Genomic DNA, 21,050 nt, shown 5'->3' on the forward strand with positions numbered 1-21,050 from the left:
GCTGCCCTGATTTATGCCAATGTGTTAATCAGGCAGCTACACTACAATAATGTAAATGTTGCCTCGCTGCATACTGCATCACCCCAAATGCCACTGCATAGTTGTATAATTTATATACTGCATATTCACACACATTATACACAGACACACACACACACACACATATATATATCTGTCTTCTGAGTATTTTTATGTCCTAATTAGTTGTATCTTGCCCATACTGGTGAAGTTGGTGCCAAGCATTCTGTGTGTGCTTGGAGGTTTGTAACACGACTAGCCCATTACTGGCAGTCAGAGAGAGCGATACGAAAGGTCATTTTTGTTTATGGCAGACACAGGATGTTTCAGAAGCTTTTATGGAGCAGCTACATCTGTGCTCTCTGTGGGTTGGATCCACTCCATACATACTGCTGGAGGACAGAAAAAGCAGATCAGACAAGAGGGAAGCACTATCCTGGGCTTCACTGGAAGCCAATCTCACTAAATGCTCCACATAACCCAGGCTTTTCACAGCATCCCGGGCAGTGGGGCTGTGCAGCTCACAGCCATTCTTCATGGAGGGACAAAGGCTGTTCTTTATTATCAGTTTTAATCTAATAGAAAGGATTTGTGGCATTTATTTCCTCTATAGCAAAATTAACTCTACTTGCAAAGCTTCCTCCCCCTCAGAGGGAAATAAGATGTAGGCTCAGAAGCCCAAATCCGCAATGATATTTAAGTGCCTGAGGAACTGTGCCAGAGTGTCTGGCAGGGGAAGCTAAACAGACTCAATTTTAAAAGGGAACATAGTGAATGGAGAGACAGACTGAAAGCTCAGGAGAATGAAGTACTCCTTTTATCTACTATGGGGGGGAGCTGTTCCATGGCAAAGCAAACTTCTTTTCAGTTCTTGTTCATCTGTGTGCTTTAACCCATCCTGAGTGGGTTATCCACCCAGATTTGAGATGGGCTTTTTCTGCAGCTGGCACCAAACTAGTCACAGATGCTACTTCCAGGGCATCAGCATCCATGTGATGGGAACTGGACAGAGATAAATACAGTTTGTATTGAGCACATGAACAGTTGCCTACATGTTCCTTGTCCTGCAAGACTAATAAAAATACTCTCTGTGAAAGATACTAATATTCATTTTGCTTAAAAACAAGGCAAAAAAGCAGTAGAAACAGTTGAAAACATTTTTTAAAACCCATGTTACTAATTATACTATACAGCCTGTGCATTTTATCATTAAAATGTTATTTTCCATTTTTATATCTTAACATTTTACAGTGAACCCATTTTATTAATTTCCTTATACGTCTGTACTGGGACAAGTTTTATTCTCAGCAGTACTTGGGTAAATATGTAGCTGATGGAGTTACCCCAATCTCACAGCACTGCAACAGAGGACACTTTGGCTCTGTGTGTACACAGGAATTATGGTCAAAGAGTGACACCATGGTGGGACTGCAGCAGCACACGAAGGTTGCTTAACACACAGTGCACTCCAATATGACACTGCTAACCTGCAGGTCATAACTTCACTCTAATCATGTGTCTCTTTCAAGATAATAGAAAAAAAAAATCTATGGACTTTAAACACCCTAGTTACAGTGGAGGAGTTAGTCTTTACAGAAATGCTAAAACCCCAGAAATTACTGACCACATTTTAATATAAAGGAACAGCTTTCCATTGTTGATGTTTAACACCTAGGTATATGGAGAAGACAGCAGTGGAAAACAATGAGAACATCTTAAAAAAAATATAGAAAGTCAGCAAACTAACAACTAACTTCTTTTTCATTTCATTATTTTGAAATTCAATGAAAAATTAGCTTGTTAATCATCAAAAAAGCCAAAAAACACAAACCACAAAAGTTATTTGTTCATATTTTCTATTATTTCACCCTGTTCTCACAAAGATCACACTGGTTAAAGAAGAGAAAAGGAAAACATTTGAATGCCAGGAATATCTCCTGTATTTGTATTCCTAAAAGCTTTATATACAAAAGTCTTTGTATGAAAAATAAAAAAAGTATGAAAATCTTTAGGGGACTAGGAGCTGAAGAGATTTCTTCAATTCACAGTATTGCTTTCTCAAATAGCAGAAAAACACTGTTAGAATCTTATATTGATTTATCTTATTTGAAGTGAGGTTAGGAAACATATGCTAGAACAAACAAGTATCAGTTCTTGTGCCTGTGCTTTGAAGACACACAAACCCCTTTCACTCCAGTTTCTGATGTGTTTACAGAAACAAAAGACATAATTTATCTGCCATAAGGTGTTCACTGAAGAGGTTCATGCTGTGAGGATTTCCATGGCAACTACTTAAAGAGACATAAGTGTTCATTTTTGAAACTGAAAGCCCAGGGACATGATTAGCTACAGTAATAATACCACATAAACCACCTAAACAGACATCTTTTGTTCAGGGCCAAGTAACTTCTTTTTTCCTGTGTGAGAACCAGCTTTCCTAAATAAAAAATAAAAAATTTAAAAATAAACAAAATATTTATGTTTCTTCTCCAATTTTTTACAAGAAAAAATAATGCACTTACATATGTACACATAGCTGAAATAATTACTTCCTTAAATCATTTTTGTATGCAATATATCAGGTAGTCCATAAAAAGTGTACATGAAGACCAAACCATGCCATCCCAAAGAGATACAAACACAGATTTTGCAGAACTTTTCCAAATCTGTTGAGATTTATTTGCAAAGAAATTCCAAAGAGATGAAAAGCACTCAACAGTCATTAAAAGATTTAAAAATACTCACCAGTATAGTAAAGCTGCAACAACAAATTGAAGCTTTGGTGTGATATCGCGTTAGAAAAGGAGAACCTAGATTAATAAGCATTGCTCCAAAGTGGAGAAGAAAAAAACAAGTGACACCTACCTTAGCAAACAGAGAACTGGAGCAGCCATATCCTGTATACCTGTTTCTCTGCCCTCCAGGTGCAGTCTTGATTTTTCCAGGCACAAATCAGGGAAAGGAATTAAGCGCCTGCACCCCAACCCATTAAAGATCACAACCCGAAAGCATAGATGCAATCCAAGGTTAATTTATAATGGGAGGGGGCTAATAGGGAACAAGTGCTAAAACATCTTGGTCCCAACTAGGTCTTCTCAGTCATGGTCTTTCTGGTGATTGCTTGATCCAGCTGAATGTATACATCTCACAGAGACAGTGGTAGATACTTTTATTCATCACCTCAGGTCATAATTTAAAAGCTCTCTTTCTGCAATAGAGTGAAATTGACATAGGGCATTAAAGACACCTTGAAAACTACAGTTTCCTTTATGTGATCATCTGGAAGAGAGGATTTTATATCAACCCAAGTAAAATTCCACAGAACACCTAGTTTTTATATTCTCTTTAATTCTCATCTATTTTGGATCTCCATTAAAACTGCATAACATTAATTTATTCAGGGAAGCTTAATAGTCTCCTGTTGGAAGTTTTGCCCATTAAGTTGATGTTACTGTCACTCAAGGCCTGAAGAGATCTCCATTTTTTCCTATAAGGGCTATTATTTGAAGCTACTATGCTCATAGAGGCAGTTTCTTGCAATAAAAATGCCTGAGAAAAAATGTTCCCTGTGATACAGCATCTCACCTTCTTATCTTCTGACTGGCCAAACAATGACAAAACTGCATTGTTCATTTTAAAGGACATTTAAGGACTCATTCATGAGAGGCATAATAGTGGTGAAGAAATGTATCAAGGAAGAGCAGTGAGTCAGACTCTCAGCAGCTTCATCAGCTGGAAGAAGCCTCTTAGAACCACATGAACTCCTTTTACAATTCTACTCTGCCTATTTTTAGCATAGAAAAAATACTTTAACTCTTACTCTGTTGGGCGAAAGGCAGATTGCAAGATTTAAAGGGACTTAAACTAAACTGTCTTGGGATTACAGCAATAGACAGCAAAACCTTTTCCAGGTGGGCCCTTCAAATGAGATGAAGAAAAGGGTGAGCTGAGCTAGAGAAGAACAAAAGCAGAATTAATGCACAAATTTCTTTACCCACTGATCAGCCAGTGTCCTGCAAGCAGGGACTGGGCATGAAAACAACTCCACTGCCAGAGCTGAGTGGGAAGGGGATATTTATTCTCACTGTCCCCTTCATCTATCACTGCCTCTCAACCCAGGCAGTGGAGAATGGCACATTCTCCTTGTCCTTTGTTCCACCTGAGTTCAGTGAGTGCTTTTCCTGAATAGGCGTGAAAATACCGAGCTCCTGAATAGGCTCTGTGTAGGGTTTTCTACTACATTCACTGGCACATGGATAAAACACAGCAGGGTCCCTTGTGGCTTGGATAGACAGTGCTACTGCTGCAAGCTCAGAGGAGTTTTACTTTAGGGAAAAAGCTCTCTCTCCTTAGGCTTACGCTGGTGCTGGAGATCAGGAGGGAAGAGCTGCGGCGAAGGCAAATCCCACTATACTTGGCTCATCAGTAAAGAAGATACTCTGTAATGTAAGGCTCCCATGATCAGTAAGGCACTATAAAAACTTGGATTGTGACAATCTGTTTCCCTGAGATTTGTAGGCTAAACAACAAGCTAGAGAAAGGGAGCTGCACAACAAGCAGGAAAAGGCATCTGACAAAAGCCTCATTAGCCCTCCATTTCCTTCACCCACAGCATATGTTTGCTTCTCTTCCTAGCAGCACTTCTGCAGGTCTGTATGCTCAGTACTTATCCTAGGTATCCAGCAGTGAGAAACAAAGGCTGCATAGTCCTCTGAGTTAAAGTTATCATGTTAAAACTTGGTTTTTCTAATCACTGTGATGTGAAAATTCAGGTGCCTGACTGAGAAAAAGACATCTAGAGTAGAACAGAGATGACTAAGAAAAAGATTCCTGCCACTTAATTGCATTTGTACCAAAATATTACCTCTTGATGTGTAAACATCAAATTAGCAATATTCTCAGGGCAAGCAGTAATACAGCAATCAAGCAACTCCTTCCAGCTATATGGCAACAACTGTGTGCTTTCCTGTCCTACTATATTTGCCTCAATATTTGTCACACTGCACATTGAGTGTACTTAAAACTACCCCTATGTTGTAGACTATTAAATTCCAATTATTCTATCCCTTTGTACTAACATCATAACTTTGAAGCTTATCAGCCTTTCTGTTTCCATTTTGTAGAGAGAGCCCTTGGCCAGGGCTGGCAGCAGCAACATGGGAAGTCAGCAAGCTAACATGATTCTTCAAGGCCTGTGTTTGTACACTGATGGCTCTCCCATAGTCCACTGGAATCTGCAATTGAAATCCAGCATTATCCAAACCAAGTTCAAAATAATCCTGGTATTTCTTAGCATTAAAAAACCCCCACTTTTAGATAGAGCAGTTTTCTTTTTGTACCCATACTTCTACTTAAATCAGATCAGTTTCTGCAATATTACTGCCCTGTCACTACTTGGAACATTATTCTTCATAATCTGAGTACGTACTTTATCAGCAGTTTAGACATTGTCTGGGGACCTTAATTCCCACTGCAAAGAGGAAACTACCCGCACTTCAGAACTGTGAGCATGGCACAAGTTCATTCAGTAAATTATCTTGGATTACTCTATGATTCAAGATGTGTCTCTGCTGCCAAACAGGCAAGTGCTGGAAGTGACATTGAGAGCAGTTTCATCCCATAGTTCTGTCCTGAGGTGTTCCAGCACTTCAAAATTAGAGTACTTTGAGGGAAGATCATTCCTAAGGACCGCTTCCTGCAGGATGAGTGATGTTTTGTCTCCCTCCAGCCTTTGCATTTCTCTGGCATTACCCCACCATGAATCACATTCTCCATCATTTCTGGAATTCTCCTCGCACCACATTCCAGACACAAAATATGTGATATAAGCTCCTCAAGTGCCCTGTGTCCTCTCAGGAAAAATATTGTCTTTTTGGAACTTCCCACTTAGACCATCTTGTTTTCAATTCAAAACAAGCTTGCTATATTATCCACAGCTCATTTCCTACTTCCCCTAGAACCACAGATCTACACATTTATCCACTTTGTATGGTGTATAAATTTGCCTCACTGTGCAAATATGCATAGTAGTGTTTGAATGCATATTTACAAAGAAAATATTGCTTTGGGGAACACGAGGGATGTGTTATTCCCTGTTCTCTGAGTTCAGCCAGTGAAATCTCCTCGATGGATGTCAACAGTCAGACACAATTTTCATCTGTTATAATAGGAGCAGGATCTGACAGCCATACAAATTACATCTGTTCCACTGCAACCATCTGTAATTCAATCTGCAAAATATTAATCAAGTTTATCTGACATGATTTTTCCTCCATCATCAGTTCATGATGCTTATTGCTTCTTGGTCTGTTAGCATTATACACCAGATTTTTTACTCTCCTTAATATTTATTCCTTTACTTTAGGAGAGATTGAGTTATTTTTATTGGAGAATGCTTTTAAAGACCAATAGCACATTATCTTCTCTTTAATCATTCTATACATATAATCTGTTTGCTCTGTGGCTTTCCATGGTCTGGCCGTGCTTGGCACTGCTAACCTAGCATGATATGTTTAGGTTTCACTGTACACTTCAGTGTTACAGCTCCCTGTACACTCAGAGATTAGCAGATCAAGCACCATCCTGTGTTTAATGCCAATTTCTTTTTCATTTTATTATCCTGAGTTCTCAGGCCTTGCTCTGAAGCCAGGATACATTTCATTTTCCCCAACAATGACAAGGGCAGGAGCACTTCTCTCCCCTCACCTCCCTCCTTTAAGGAAAGTTAAACACACATACTCCCAAACCAGGTAGAAATCCAGTATCCTAGAAGCCAGGCTTAGAATTTGATACTTTCTTAATTTGTAAAAAGCTCTATGCAGTAGAGTGAAATTCAGTGGGGACAACTGGACAACAAACACAAACAAACCCACTGCATAAAAACATGGGCAACAACATGTTCTGAGGATACTCTACTGGAAAACACTTGGGAGGTTATTGTAGATCACAAGATGAAAATGGATCACCAGGATGCTAGAAAGGAAAGAACAGACTGGACAGGGATGCTCAAACAAAATCCTGAAGGAATTCCTTTCAGTCCATGAGAGATTGGCAAGGCTGCAGGTAAATGCTTGTTTACAGCTGTATGTACCACATCTGAAGAGGGAGGGAGACAATACACAGCTCTATCTCCTCACCCCAGCCAAAAAAATGCCAAGTAAAGGAGTTTTTTTAATTAAAATGCAACATCTGAATACTTTTTTTTTCACAAAGATGGAAGAGATTCTGGTTCAGAATCTGTGAGTCTTCATATAAAGCAAAACACCTCTCAAAGATCTGCACTATGTCTTAGGCTTATTTTTTTAAAATTAAAGTTTCATTTTTAGATTTTATAAACTTGCCAGTCAGTTTTGGGAGAAAAAAAATAATTAAACGTGGGCTAAATATCCACATGAATGTCGATCTTAAATATGGCTGTCAAAATCTGAATGTTTGTGATAAATAAAGCTGTCTCTCTGTAACAGGTGCTTATTCTTTTCGTCATTCTTCAAATGAGACTTCAGATTATAAAGGTTTGACTTACTCATGCCCTGATATAGGAAGTTATAAGGGACAAGAAGAGAGCTGTTTCTACTCAACATTTCCAAGCAAAAATCAAGAATCATAAATTAAAATTACCTCAATGTGTCCAAAGCACCACCAGTGTTAATGCTGAAATCTAAAAAAAACCTCTGTAAATGTTTTGTACTTCTGGTACTGCAGCTCAAGAGGATATAAATTGCTGTTGAGTTCCCAGGGGGACATATAGCCTTCTTTTTAAACAAATTCTAAAACCTTGTAAAATGTACTCAAGACTCTCCACATTTGGCCATTGCTCTGCAAATATTAAGGGTGCCTAGATTCTAAAATATTTTTAGGACTGTCAATTTAACATACAGCAAGATGTAAATTGTCTAATTTCAGCCTATTTGGCCCAGCTTTTTGTTAATTAAATCTAAAGTAATGTCAGGTAAAGTTAGGGAAATTGAACTAATTTCAATAGCAGGAAGTTGTATCAGAATACATTTCCTAAACAAAGGACACATTTAAAAAAACTTTGTTTTATCTGATACAGTGGCTATAATCTCAGATGGAACCAGTTGTCTTCTGCAAAAATTTGATTTTGACCCTTAACAGACAATATTGCTGCTTTCAGATACTGGAAATCCTAATGACAAAATTGATTTTAAAATCCTATTTTGAAAAAATTAAAACTGAGTTTCATTTTGACTCATCTACTCTAAGGTTTAATCCATCCCATTTACAAAATTTACAGAGTTAAGAGCTAGAGACATCTAGGAAGCAGGAAATATGCTGGAATTTATTCCTCCCTTCCTCCCTGTCTGGCTGCCAAGTATTACACGACTGAAGAGGAGCTGGCAATCATAACTATCAGAATTAAAATGACAAACCGAGTTCTAGGGTTCAAACCCATGATTTAGCTAAGCCGTTGCTCCTTCCCTTTCCCCATGTTTATAATAGCATTTATTCCCTCATATTGAGTAGCAAAGATGAAGAAATAAGGTAATTTTCCCTTCTTCTACTCATCTGTGTGGCCTCTTGCCAAACTGCCTGCCTGCTGCTCGCTACATGAAGCATGTGAAGCCCATTTCGACACGACTTGAGCTGCTACCTTGGCTTTTTTGATGGAAAGAAGAAATTTTAAAATTTCACTGAGGATTACAGAAGGCACTCTTTCTAGCTGCTGCCAGCTTTGCAGGAATTGGCTTAGTAATAGGAAGACAAGTGCCTGAAACATTTCATGGTTGAGCCCTCCTGCCTTTTCCTTATCAGTAATTAGCATGAGTAGCAGAATGTGTGCACTTTCTCAATGGAAGTAATTACTGTGTAGAGCTCCAGAAGTTTTCAAACTAAAGCTTAAAAGACATTTAAATGACATACACCTTCTGCAGGATTTCTAGAGACCTTTTTTCCTTTCTCCTTAAAAAAAATAATTAAAAAATAGCAAAAAAAAAAGAATTTTCTTACCACAGAGATAAAAGACAGCTTAATAGTGACTAGGCATGCTTCAAGGCTGGATCAAAATTTTCCTGTACTGTCATGATGAACTGTCAAAGAAACAACAGATATCTAGCACTGCTGTCCTGATCTTAAAGCAATTTTTCTGCCATTGATGAGCTAGGCTTTCCAAGACACTTTTACTCCCATCTTTCTTTCACAAATTAGCTTTTGTTTTCAGGCAGGAAAAGACTACAGTCACTGGAAGTCCCGCCTTCATGCTTGTTGCTTACTTGTGCGAGGAGACCAGAAACATTTTTCAGTGGAAACAGTTCATGATATTCAAGGTTGGGCAGAAGGAAAATAAAAGCACGGTCCAAAAATAATGAATGAAGGAAGGAAGGAAGGAATTAAAAAAGGTAAAAGTGATGAAGAAAGAGGGACAAAAAATGCACTGCAGATAAATTACATCTACACAAAAAGAGGTTTTTCTATTGGTTCCTACAGGGCTGAAAAGCATTGAAGAGAGCAATTATTACTGGTAAATATGGGAGAATGTCATACTGCCATAACTATGAATAGATGTTCCCTCTCCAGGAACTGGAAAAGTGCAGCTAGATGTTCAAGAGAGATGCAAGTTTCCAAGCCCCAGACAGTAGCGTGGGAGGCCCCAGTGCCATCCCAGCAGGTAAGTGACAGTGCTATTCTGGAAACCATCTTCAGCATGTACCCAAATTAACAGCACCATGGAGAACACATTTCCTCTACAGGCTTCCAGGGAAGTTTCAGAGACAGATGACAACATGATACCAAAATGAAGCCAAATATATCTTATTTTTAAAAAGACAGATTATCTTAAAATAGTTGAAGACTAAAGAGTCTCCTTAAAGCCATAGAAATGGTTGCTCAAGACCATGTGCCAGAGCAGCACGCTACGAAATTCAGAATTTCACCTGTGACACAGGATCGCAGATTTGGTTGATGGAGAACTTTGGTTTTGATAATGTGTTTTGTGTTCAGCAAGGAATGGTAAAGCAAGAGAGTTTGTGACTCAGCCTTGAGGGCACTGAGATGTGTTTTGTTCCTAGAATATGTGTGCTACATGCTGAAAGAGAGCCTCAGATACAAGGTGTATGAATAGTGTCACTGGACACAGCGCACTGATTTCATCTTGCTGGTTGTCTCTATCATGATAAAAAAAATAAAACCACTTTTGAAAAGGTCCAGAAAAGCTAGGTACTTCATTCTCATTGAGGTCTTTGGGGAAAATATCTAAGTATCACTGAGAAAAGATCATGTTAAAATGATTGAGAATTTTCCTGTATTTGTAAGCAGTTTTGTCCTGTATTTGGAGCAGTTTTTAGGGTAAGCCAGTATTGAACAGTCATGACAGGTTGGTGGGTCTGGGTCTTCTGGCTCCAGAGCACAATTGATTTATAAATAGAATTTGAGACATAGGCCAGTTGCAAAAATTATTCATCCACCTCCTCATGACCTCCTTTGACGAGGCAAATTATGGTTTTATTTTACTCTCTGTAATTAAATTGGTTAACTGAAAACTGAGTGACTCATACTTTCTACAGAAAATTTTATTGTATTGTTTGCTGCTAATAGTTTTCCCTCCCATTCCTCTTCAAAGAGTTTGACATGGCTGGACTTGGTGGATCCTTTGCTTTTTTAGTTCAGTTCATGGAAAAAGGTACAGGGATCAGATCCCCTGTTCAATCACCCAGCACATTCTATTGGTATCTCCCAGGTAATATCAACAGCTACATGAATTCTTAGCCTTTCTGTACCCTTGTGCAAAGTTAAACTGAGCACCATCTCTGGAAATGTCTCCTTGCCTCCTCTCATTCTCTGGAAGGGGCTCATTCCATTAATCACACAGACAGATGGGCTCACATTTTGTACTACTATCCTACATGACACTGCTTTCTTCATCTTTCATAGCAAGACATTCATTATTGCTAATGTTCAGGGCATAGAAGGTATGCTGGACTTGTGTAGCACCCAAGCGTCTCCTTGAAAAACAGCATGGTCCTGAAAGAATGCCTGTCTGCTCTACAAGTGCCTTCCCTGAAATCCTTCCAGACTTTGTCTTCCTGCTTATGTCTGGAAAGAAATTAAATTAATGTTGTGAGTGTCTGACCACATAATTTCTAAAAATGCTTCTGCCTGAAAGTTCTGTATGTTTACAGCACTTATTAGCATGTGCTGCATAAAAGCGTGTGTAGCCTCGGACCTGTGTCTCAATAAACTCAAGTTTTGCTTCCTCAGAAGGTGCCATTTAACTTCCACTGGAGAATCTGGGAATCCCAAAGGCAGCTCAGACAGAATCTTAACTACGAACTCTGGGACAGCATATTATCATATTCTCTGCTCTTCAGTTCTCTCCCAAGTGTTTGTAGAGACCCAGCCTATGTACTGTTGGTCACAAATGGCTGTTTTAAGGTTGTTTAAAGAACTCTCAGATCATAATGTGGCCTGGTGGGGGTTGGGAGAGGGTTGTAGCAGAACACTAGTTCAAAACAAAAAAATAAATATGTAAGGAAAAGCAATTACTTCCGTGTTAGGAAAACCAGGTGTCTGTCCCTGGGGTGGATGCACTCTGTAATTAATTTGCTAACTGTCATGTTTCTGAGGGATCAGGCAATAAATAACATGAGCATATGGAGAGATGTCTCTTGGTGGAGCCTATGGGGATGGCACACCCAGTATTATCTTAGCTCAGAAGTGAGGAGCTGCAAATCATCATAGACTGAAATGAAATCATCATTTCAGCTTTTAGTTGAAATTCATGTTTTTTAAGTCAAACTTGTTTCTTAGCCACCCCCCTCAATCTTAATAATTTTACCACCACTCTCCTTCCACACCCAAAATGATAGACTACAAGTTGTCTCAGTTTGGGGGGCATATTTGTAGGTGGTGGAAATTCCTGTTGTGGATTCCAAGCACACAGAAACTGTTCCTTCAGCAAGAACTGCTACCAAGGAGCTTTATCTTGCCATACAACATGCTGCAAGGGATTTCCTCTACAGCTCTTTAAAGACACACTGTCCTTCCAGAATGGGCGAAGAGTTCCCTCCTAAGTGAGCAAAACCAGCTGAGAGGAAATAAGATTATTCCACAGATTGCAAAACTTGCAAGAGACTGGCTGCAAATACAGAGAGATATCAGAAAAAACCAGGAACCTTGAGAATAGAATTTTAAAAATCAACCTTCAGATTCACCTACAATGCATGAGAATTACAGCATCCCATAAAAGATGTTCTTCCTTTCAATGAGAAGTTTATAGGAAGAGAGCATATCTTTTATTAGAGCAATACAGATAAACTCTCATACTCTGCAAAATCTCAACTCAAGGTAGTGATTTCCTGTCCTCAGACTAAATATAGGGTCCTTCTCTCAGTTCCTTCTGCCCCCATTCTATTTGAATAGTCATGCACACAAACTACCAGGTGTGCCAGGCACAGCTCCTACCTGGTGTCCATGCTGTAAGCCTGTGACCCAGGACAATTCTTTTGGGAGCCACAGTGGGGGCTGTGGTGGCATTCCATTGCTCCTAATGGCACATCAGAGCAGAGCACACCGTAACAGAACCCAGTGCAAGAGAACAGAGACAAGCTTTCCTGTCAGAGGAAACCCCAGCTAGCTGATCACAGGAGGGCAGCAGCCCGTGACATCCTTCACAACACTGATATCACACAAATGACAGAGAGAGGAGGATCCTCAGCACCATCTGTTTTGACTGACTGTTCCCCTCTTGTTTGCTGAATTACAAATGCAGACAGAGCCCAAGGGAACTAATTAGTTCCCTCCAGAAGAGAGCTGGGGAGCGAATTAACATATCCACAAGCGTTTTACAATCAGAGAACCAGCAGCCAGGTCAGAAAGCTGTGCTATGTGACAGCAGAGACAGACCCTTCCTCATATCTTTTTGCAATGATATCCACAGTCCTGTTAGGAAACAGCAACTTATGGCTGTTAGCAACACCAAGGTAGCACCATTTGCTTAAAAGAATAGATGCTATACTACATTCTCTTTTTTTTTTTTCCCCTTACCTACCACTCCTACCTCAATAAAAGAGATATAAAAATTTAGTCAGATCTCTGCTATGAGTAAGATACAAAGGCACAAGCAACAAGCAATAGGACATGGGGATATGATCTCAGCTCATGCCAGGGAAGGTTTAGATTGGACATTATGAGAAATTTCTTTGTGAGGATTGACAGCGCTAGAACAGGCTGCCCAGGGAAGTGGCTGAGTCAGCATGTGTGGGGGTATTTAAAAGCTAGGTAGATGTGGCACCTAGAGACATCCTTTAGTGGTGAAGTTGGCAGTGTTGGGCTAATTGTTGGACCCAATCTTTTCAAATGTAAATGATTCAATGATTCTAAATCATAAGCAGTGAAGGAAAAGCAAAGCATTAAAGATGTGGGATTTCTTAGGAAAAAAATGTTACAAGTAGGAAAAACAGTTTTACTTAGCTCCTTCCATGAGAAGAGCATTTAAACTCTTCTGTTGACTGATTTTATAAATTGGAAGGAAAATACCCAGTAAAAATTATGCCCAAACTCATCAAGCATGGTGAGAGCTGATGAACGAGGAGCCACCTATCCAGTTCCATGAGTCCCCATTGTGCTGCAATTGGAAGTCTGGTGAGCAACTCTATGAAGAAGAAATTTTTAATCCTGTATACAATTCACATTCTTTTATTTTATCTGTCAAGATACCAGTGTATAATCAAAATGGTCTGGGCCCCTGTGAATTTTTGCTTCCTGTCCATCTGAGGTACAGGTCCAAGGAGAGAGGTCCAAGAACACCCTCTCCACAAGCTTTGTCTCCCCTGGGTCTTCAGACAGGTTAACAACAGCAGCGCAACTCTCTCTGTCTTACAGCCACTGTTATAAGAACAAAAAAAAAAGAGTTGTGTATTAATATTTTTACTACACAAGAGTGCTGTATTGACCCAGATTAACTTCTACATTTTCCCTACTGATTAAAGGGTTTGAAAACTTTATGCCCAGGTGGTTGTTTTCACTACTATACCAAACTTTCATTTACAACACACAGAGAAAGCTAACTTACAGAGAGTTAGCACCACTAATTTTTTGCTTATATTTCTACCATTTAGAGTCTATAAGAGCAGTCCTTCTCTAGGAAAACATGGTGTGTATCTGTCTCCCCTAAGTCTTGTTTTGTTTGGCTTATTGTCTGATAATCATGAAAGACATTTAACATACCCTTACATTTTTTAAATACTTAGCTTTTTAGAAAGAAAAGCCTGTAGTCTACAATCTGTAAAAGCTTGCTGTATACTGAATATAAAGACCTTTGGGAGATAAATTACAATAATTAATACCCCTCAGTATAAATACATATAATAAAACTATCACTAATAAGACCTGTAAATTATATTGAAGTATGAACTGATTAAGTAAAATATAATTATCACATATATGACAGGCAGGGACAGTCTTGTCAGGTGTTCAGAGAAAGGAGAGATAATTTCTACTCCTTCTTAGGGCAAAGAGGGAACTGGCTTCTGAATCTGATGTGTTTCCAAGGCTAAGGGATTTATTTTTTTCCCTACCAGGCACAGAAAGCCTTTTTTAGATTTAGCCCTACTTCTTGGTGAAATGTATTCTCACAATCACAAAATAAGCCTGCTGAGAGGGAAGTTAACTAAACAATTATATACCTGGAAGCCTCTGTTCGATAGATACATCAAGTTATTTTATAATCCTGAATTATTCATGAAGTATAAAGAGAAGCAAAGGACTCAGTTTGTCTCCCCAGAAAAGCAGGCATTCTTGTGAACTATTTACACCAAATTTTGAGCAAAATTAGTGGGAGTTAAAGACTCCCTTCAGCTCCCAGAAAAGCTTAGCATCTTGCAGTAAACTGTAAATGAGCAAGAGGATAAAATATCTTCTTTACACTGTATTTCAGTGCTTTTTAGAGCAGTTAAATATAGGCATATTGGCTAGATAGAATAAGAAATGCACGTTACCTCTGCCAGTGGTATGAAGACTGTCAGTTTGGCAGCTTCCAAGGGTATAATTTTGTACATGAACTTTTATCAAGAAAGTTTCCTGTTCTAGATCAACAGTGGAAACAGTACACAGAAATACATGTAGTCTCCAGCATCTCTGTACTTTCTTATCTGGGTGACTCATCTCTCAAAATAGAAGATGCTTTATGCCTCTAAGATCTTTGGGCTTTCTACTCTGAATTTTCAGCTTGGATGTCAAATACAATTACTGTCAAACATATGATGGCTGTTTCTGAGACCACGAAGGTCCAGTCAACCGATCACTAATTTTTAGCCAATTTTTTTCACTGGAATTTTTGGGCCTTTTACATTTTTCCTGAGCAGATAAAGCTATTGCCAGTTTGTGTAACACAGGAGTGGTCAGGACCCTCAGTGAGGTAGCACAATTTATAGGGTACTTTTGTAGAAACAGATGTAAAGGCGTGACCATAGCAATCAATAATCTCCAAATCTGGGGCCCTAATTTTTCTCTCTATCTTTGCAGGAGTCTTGGCTCATCCCACTCTGGAGCTGACAATTCATTTATTCCTGGGATGTACTACACGTAATACGTGTTAGTATATAAAAATGACAAATCATGTAGGAAAAAAGGGTTGTAAGAAAATGCATTGATTTTCTATCCATTTCCTTATTGTCATGGTTTAACAGTCAGCAATTAAGCACCACTCAGTTGCTTGCTCACTTTCTCCTGGTGGAATGGGGAAGAAAATTGGAAAAGTGAGAAAATTACAGGTTGAGATAAAGACAATTTAATAGGTGAAAGAGGTAAAGACAGTTTAATAGGTAAAGCAAAAGTCCCATGTGGAAACAAAGCAAAATGAGGAATTAATTAATTCACCACTTCGCCAGGCAGGCAGCTGTTCAGCCATCTCCAGGAAAGCAGGGCTCCATCAGCACACTGGTTACCTGGGAAGACAAAATGCCACCACCCTAAACACCCCCCTTTCCTTCTTCTTACCCCTGCTTTATATGCTGAGCATGATGTCTCGTGGTGTGGAATATCCCTGGAGTTGTCTGGGGTCAGCTGTCCTGGCTGTGTCCCCTCCCAAGCTCCTGGTTGATGGGGTGAGGAGCAGAAAAGGCCTTGGCTCAGTGAGTAATGAAAACATCGCTGTGTTATCAACACTGTTTTTGGCACAAATCCAAAACACAGCTCCATACTGGCCACTCTGAACAAAATTAACTTTATCCTAGTCAAACCCAGCAGATGTATATTTAAACTGTCATAAATAACCACCCATAATTGTCTTCAACTCCTCAGACAAGTCAGGGTTTGAGGATGCTGGTTTTCAAGTGGTCAGATACCTGGGATTTTTTCACATACAGTTACCCTCAAACTAAAATTTCATTTAAAAACCTTACAAGTATTGAACTGTTTATTTTTCATTTCTCTTAATTAAAGTATGATCTCATTTTTTACTCTGCCTCTTTCATACTCTTAATAAACTCATGCCCTGTGGTGCCAGTGACTTTTACAAATCAACTTCTCAACTATCTATCAATCTTTACACAGAGCATTAATGTTTTATTGTTCTTGTTCTGCTAGTAATGATTTTTCACTTCCTCTGCTGATTCTTTTATCAAAAGTAATTTACAGCACTCTTCATCAAGATGAGCCTTTGCTGATTCTAAATACTTTATATGTGTGTTCTCTGCCACTTGGCCAATTCAGAAATTTGACTTATATATGCTTTGCTGGTTTTAAATCAAGCCATATTAGGTAACAAATTTAAAAGGTCCTGTAGGAATTTCCTTAATCATTTATATGAAATTAATGAAATTCATTCCATTTAATGAAAAATATTATTTAAGTCCAAGATTCTAGAGGTTTTTCTGTAAAATGTTTTTGTAGGTTACTTTTTTATGTACAACTGCATGAAAGAGTCTTTTAAAATATCTTAATATAATGCTGTGATCTGAAGTTAAAAAAAAAAAAAATGAACAGGTTTCTTAATGCATACATATGATTTATAACTAAAAAACAGTCACTTTGGAAATTACTAAGCTGACTATGAATAACTGAAAAGCTTTTCAGATTCAATATGGATCAACACAAACACTTACCTGTCTTTTCATTAATTATCTACAAGGAGCAGTTCTGAAGTTCTCCGAGACCTCACTTAACAGGTGATCATCTTTGCCAAACATTTGCCAAATAACTGGCATAGACATCACTTTCAATTCCTTGCTGTGCAATAGAGGTGAGACTATTTCCTTTTTAACACATTAGTTTGTGTCTAATAAGATACTTGGTTAGCTCTTTATTATAGGTATTTTATATTGTTGGATTAAGAATGAAAGTAAAATTAAAAGAATGCCTATTAGATCTTTCTGGCAGTCATTTATAACTATTTGCTAAATACTCAGGGAATTTATGCCTTTTTCTTACAATACAGCAACCAAAATATCAGCTGGTTACACCTATCTGTGAATCTGCATGTGCTTTAAACATTTTTAATGCTTAAACATCCAATCAGTATTTGTTAACTTTTCTAAACTTAATATTTAAATTTGAATATAGCTGAAATATTGTGTATCTTGGAAGTTTCTCAGAGCTGAAAGCAAGAAATTATCTCTTCCCTTGGCAGAGACATTGTAAAAATGCCTTTTTCTGTCCATCTCCCTGCTGTTTGAGAAACAGGCTCACACTCAGTGCTTCTTCGTTCAGACCCCGTTGCCAAAAAGCTTCAATCTACAGAAGAGAGAGTTTCTTCTGGCAGTGTGTAATCCTTGAATTTTGAACAAGCTTGACATTTATACTATATAATTAGGAGTAGCAGCTATGTTGCTATGCTGCTTTACCCATATGCTCCAAAAATCCAACATCAGAGACTGAAAGTTCATGACACCACGATATATTCAATAACCCACCTTCACTAAAATATAATATTCCCTTCTCCTTTGTGTTGGATAGTTATCTATTTTTTTTGCAGGGAACATTGCCAGATGGAGCAATGGAGGAGCTGGAGTGCAAAGGTGAGTGGGAGGGAAGCTGGTGCAGGGGTGAGTTATCAGCTCACATGGTGCAGCATGAGGACACGCATTAGGCACATGACCAAAAGCTGCATTTAAAAAAGAAAAAAACAATGCAATTAAACAAACAAACAAACAAAAAATCATTTAAAAAGCAAGGCTACACTGTAGCTCTTTTCAGCTGTGCACTCTTTCTCTGAACCACGGGCCTATTAAAGTGTTTTATTCAACAGAAATGGAAAGCAAAGCTGCAGCTTTGACCTAGAGAGAGCAAAGACCTACAGATCTATATGCTGCCTCAAGCAGCAGCTGAAACCATACCAGTATCAATCAGAAATGAGAAGCAAAGGAAATACAGGCCCCATATCATTAAAAACCACCCTAAAGAAGCATTTGAAAGAATCTGCATGAAACCACACAACTTATCCACTTGCTTATTCTGATGTGTAGCAGAATGTATTTCTTTTATTTCAAAACTCTACACAGATTTGCTATGAGGATGGTTATACATAATACTAATATTAAAACCTCCAGGATTGCATCCAAACATGTTAAACCATATGACAGATGACAACATCCCTGGGAAATGAGGTCCTTAGGAGCAAGAATACGGTGTTCACAGAGACCAGAAAAGCCTGGTTCCTTTCCTACCTTCAGTACAGACATCCTGTGACACCCTGTGACCTCCCCCAGTCTTGTCAGCTCGCACATTTACACTGTGAAGACAATACTGTGTATCTATTAAGCAAAAGTTTTGTGGGGCATAAATCCTGGGGGAAGAGACACAGATGCAAATTAGCTTGTTCAAAAAGAGTCCCAATTATTCTTTAAAAAATAATATATTAAGTCCATGGTCAGTTCTGTTAAAAAACTGCTGCTGTCAAAGTGTTGCACCAAGATCATAATTCAGATAACCTCAGCCTTCAAATACTCCCTGAATGCAAAAAACATTGTTCAGGCATAACCTTGATGTGCAGGAAATGTATTTCTCATGAGCCCTTCTGTCTGCATACAGCCCACCAAGTAAAAACATGATTAAAAAAAAAAATCATTTTTTACCAGAAAATAGAGATTTTGGGCTATATTTCTAAAATTCTGATTATTTCACTCACTTTTACCACAACAATAGTATTTTTTTTTAATTTTATAGCACTGAAGAAGCTCAGCTTCTTTAGAGTGGCATTAGCTGGAATTTGGTTTGGAGGACCTAAAAGTTTTTCACATATTCAGGACTTGAAGTGAAAAAGAAAAAATAACAACCATAATTTAAAACCTGAGAAAGAAGGATTTTATTGATATCAGCCAGCCTTTTTCATGGCATACAATGAAAGAGAGTAGGACTATGTTAAAGGCAAAATAATTAGTCTAGCTTACTTTAATATTCTCAAAGCACTAACAGGGTCTTCAGTTATATTAAATGTTGGGGGAAATATACGTTTTAGAGACTGCCTGTTCATAGAAAAATTGCTTTAGTCACATCTCTGAGTATTGATGCAATCACAGCACTATTGTAGACTAATTACAAGATGAGAAGCAAATTGAATTATGCCAGTGCAATTTCATTCAAACAATGCTTCACCAGCAGTAACTGAGTTGGAGGAGAAGATTAAAAAATCCTACCCAGGAAAACCTTTTGTGCCAGAAGAAAAACTGTGCAGACCAAACCTTGGGTACATGGGACATGTAAAGTCTCATTAGTGTCTATTTCACTTTTTTTTTCTCTTTTAGAAAAATTAATGAAAGCAAAGGCACATGAATGAAGACCTTGGTTCTAAAAGTCACCCTCATCTTTGAGAAGGACATCTTCAGGTCTCACTGCTATATGAAGATACTATTAAAGGAGGATAATTATTTTCATTAAGTCGTATTATTTGATATGTTGTCAGTATCAGGGCTGTTGCAAGACTGTGCCTGCCTACCATCTCTCTGTATTTGGCAGCTTCAGTGCTGAAGCACATCCTTTGAGTAAGCTGATATCCCCAGGGACAAGGAAGCACAGCTAAATACATAAATAAATAATTAGCCACACTGAAATAGTGGCACAGCTTTCTGAGACTGATGTAGGGGTAACTAGAAAGCGACTGGCATCTGGTAAGTAATGGGAATGCAGGCCTGGGGAGACCCTACAGTTTGCTGCAATATATGGGTCCAGGAAGCTCATACACAGACCCAGATCCTTCAGAGATCCTCAGGGAGCCTCTGGGCAGAGAACAAAAGAAATGTTGGGCTCAGTAGGGTGCAAACCCCTGTGGCCAAATGCTGGCAAAGGTCTTGAGCCCTAGGGACTACGCTGTTTTCTGAGAACCCCAGATACCTGCCCATGCCTCACTTTTGTTTCTCCCTCTGACCAAAAGGAAAAGGGAATATGATACTTTTTCTAATGGCTATTGTGTGATGCTCTGGTAGGAAGGAGAACTTAGAAAGAAAACACCTGTCAAATCTCTTATGCTGATTAGTGCTCAAAATCTCACAGGGCAGAAGAAAAAATGGTTTGAGTACTCTGCATCTGTCAACATCTAATTTATAAAGGGAAGCTGGAAAAATCGATGGAATTATGGGTGGAATGAATAGCAGGATAAAGAAAATAGACTATAACAAGCAATCAGTGAGCCAGCAGTTAGAAAAGCACAGTACACTACTCTGACCACAATGGTCTTTGGAGGGACTGACCATGGAAGTACTGGAATGATCAGAAGGGGGTACAGTCCCTTCACACACAAGGTAAATGAGGAAGAAAACACACAATTATTTCTCTCCTGAGCACCTGTAGAACACAAAGTAAAACAGAGCAGCAGGGAAAAAATAAAAAAGTTGCATAATGGCCTGTGAAAGCCATGATGATCTCAGACTGTGCCTAGCCTCAGAGAGCACCTGCTGTGTGAATTGCTTGGGCTTTTATTAAAACTTCAATTAATGTAAACAGTTATAATAATGGAACAAAAACTGAGAAATGGTTCTATACAGCCAAGGCACAGTCCAATAATCCTGTTTCCTTTCTCAAGCAAAGGTCTAATAAAAACAACAGTCTGCTTGGAAAGGAAGGGCTGAGGATATAGCAAAGCAAAA

Source organism: Cyanistes caeruleus, chromosome 2, assembly GCF_971803275.1.
Source record: "Cyanistes caeruleus chromosome 2, bCyaCae1.hap1.1, whole genome shotgun sequence".
Taxonomy (NCBI): domain Eukaryota; kingdom Metazoa; phylum Chordata; class Aves; order Passeriformes; family Paridae; genus Cyanistes; species Cyanistes caeruleus.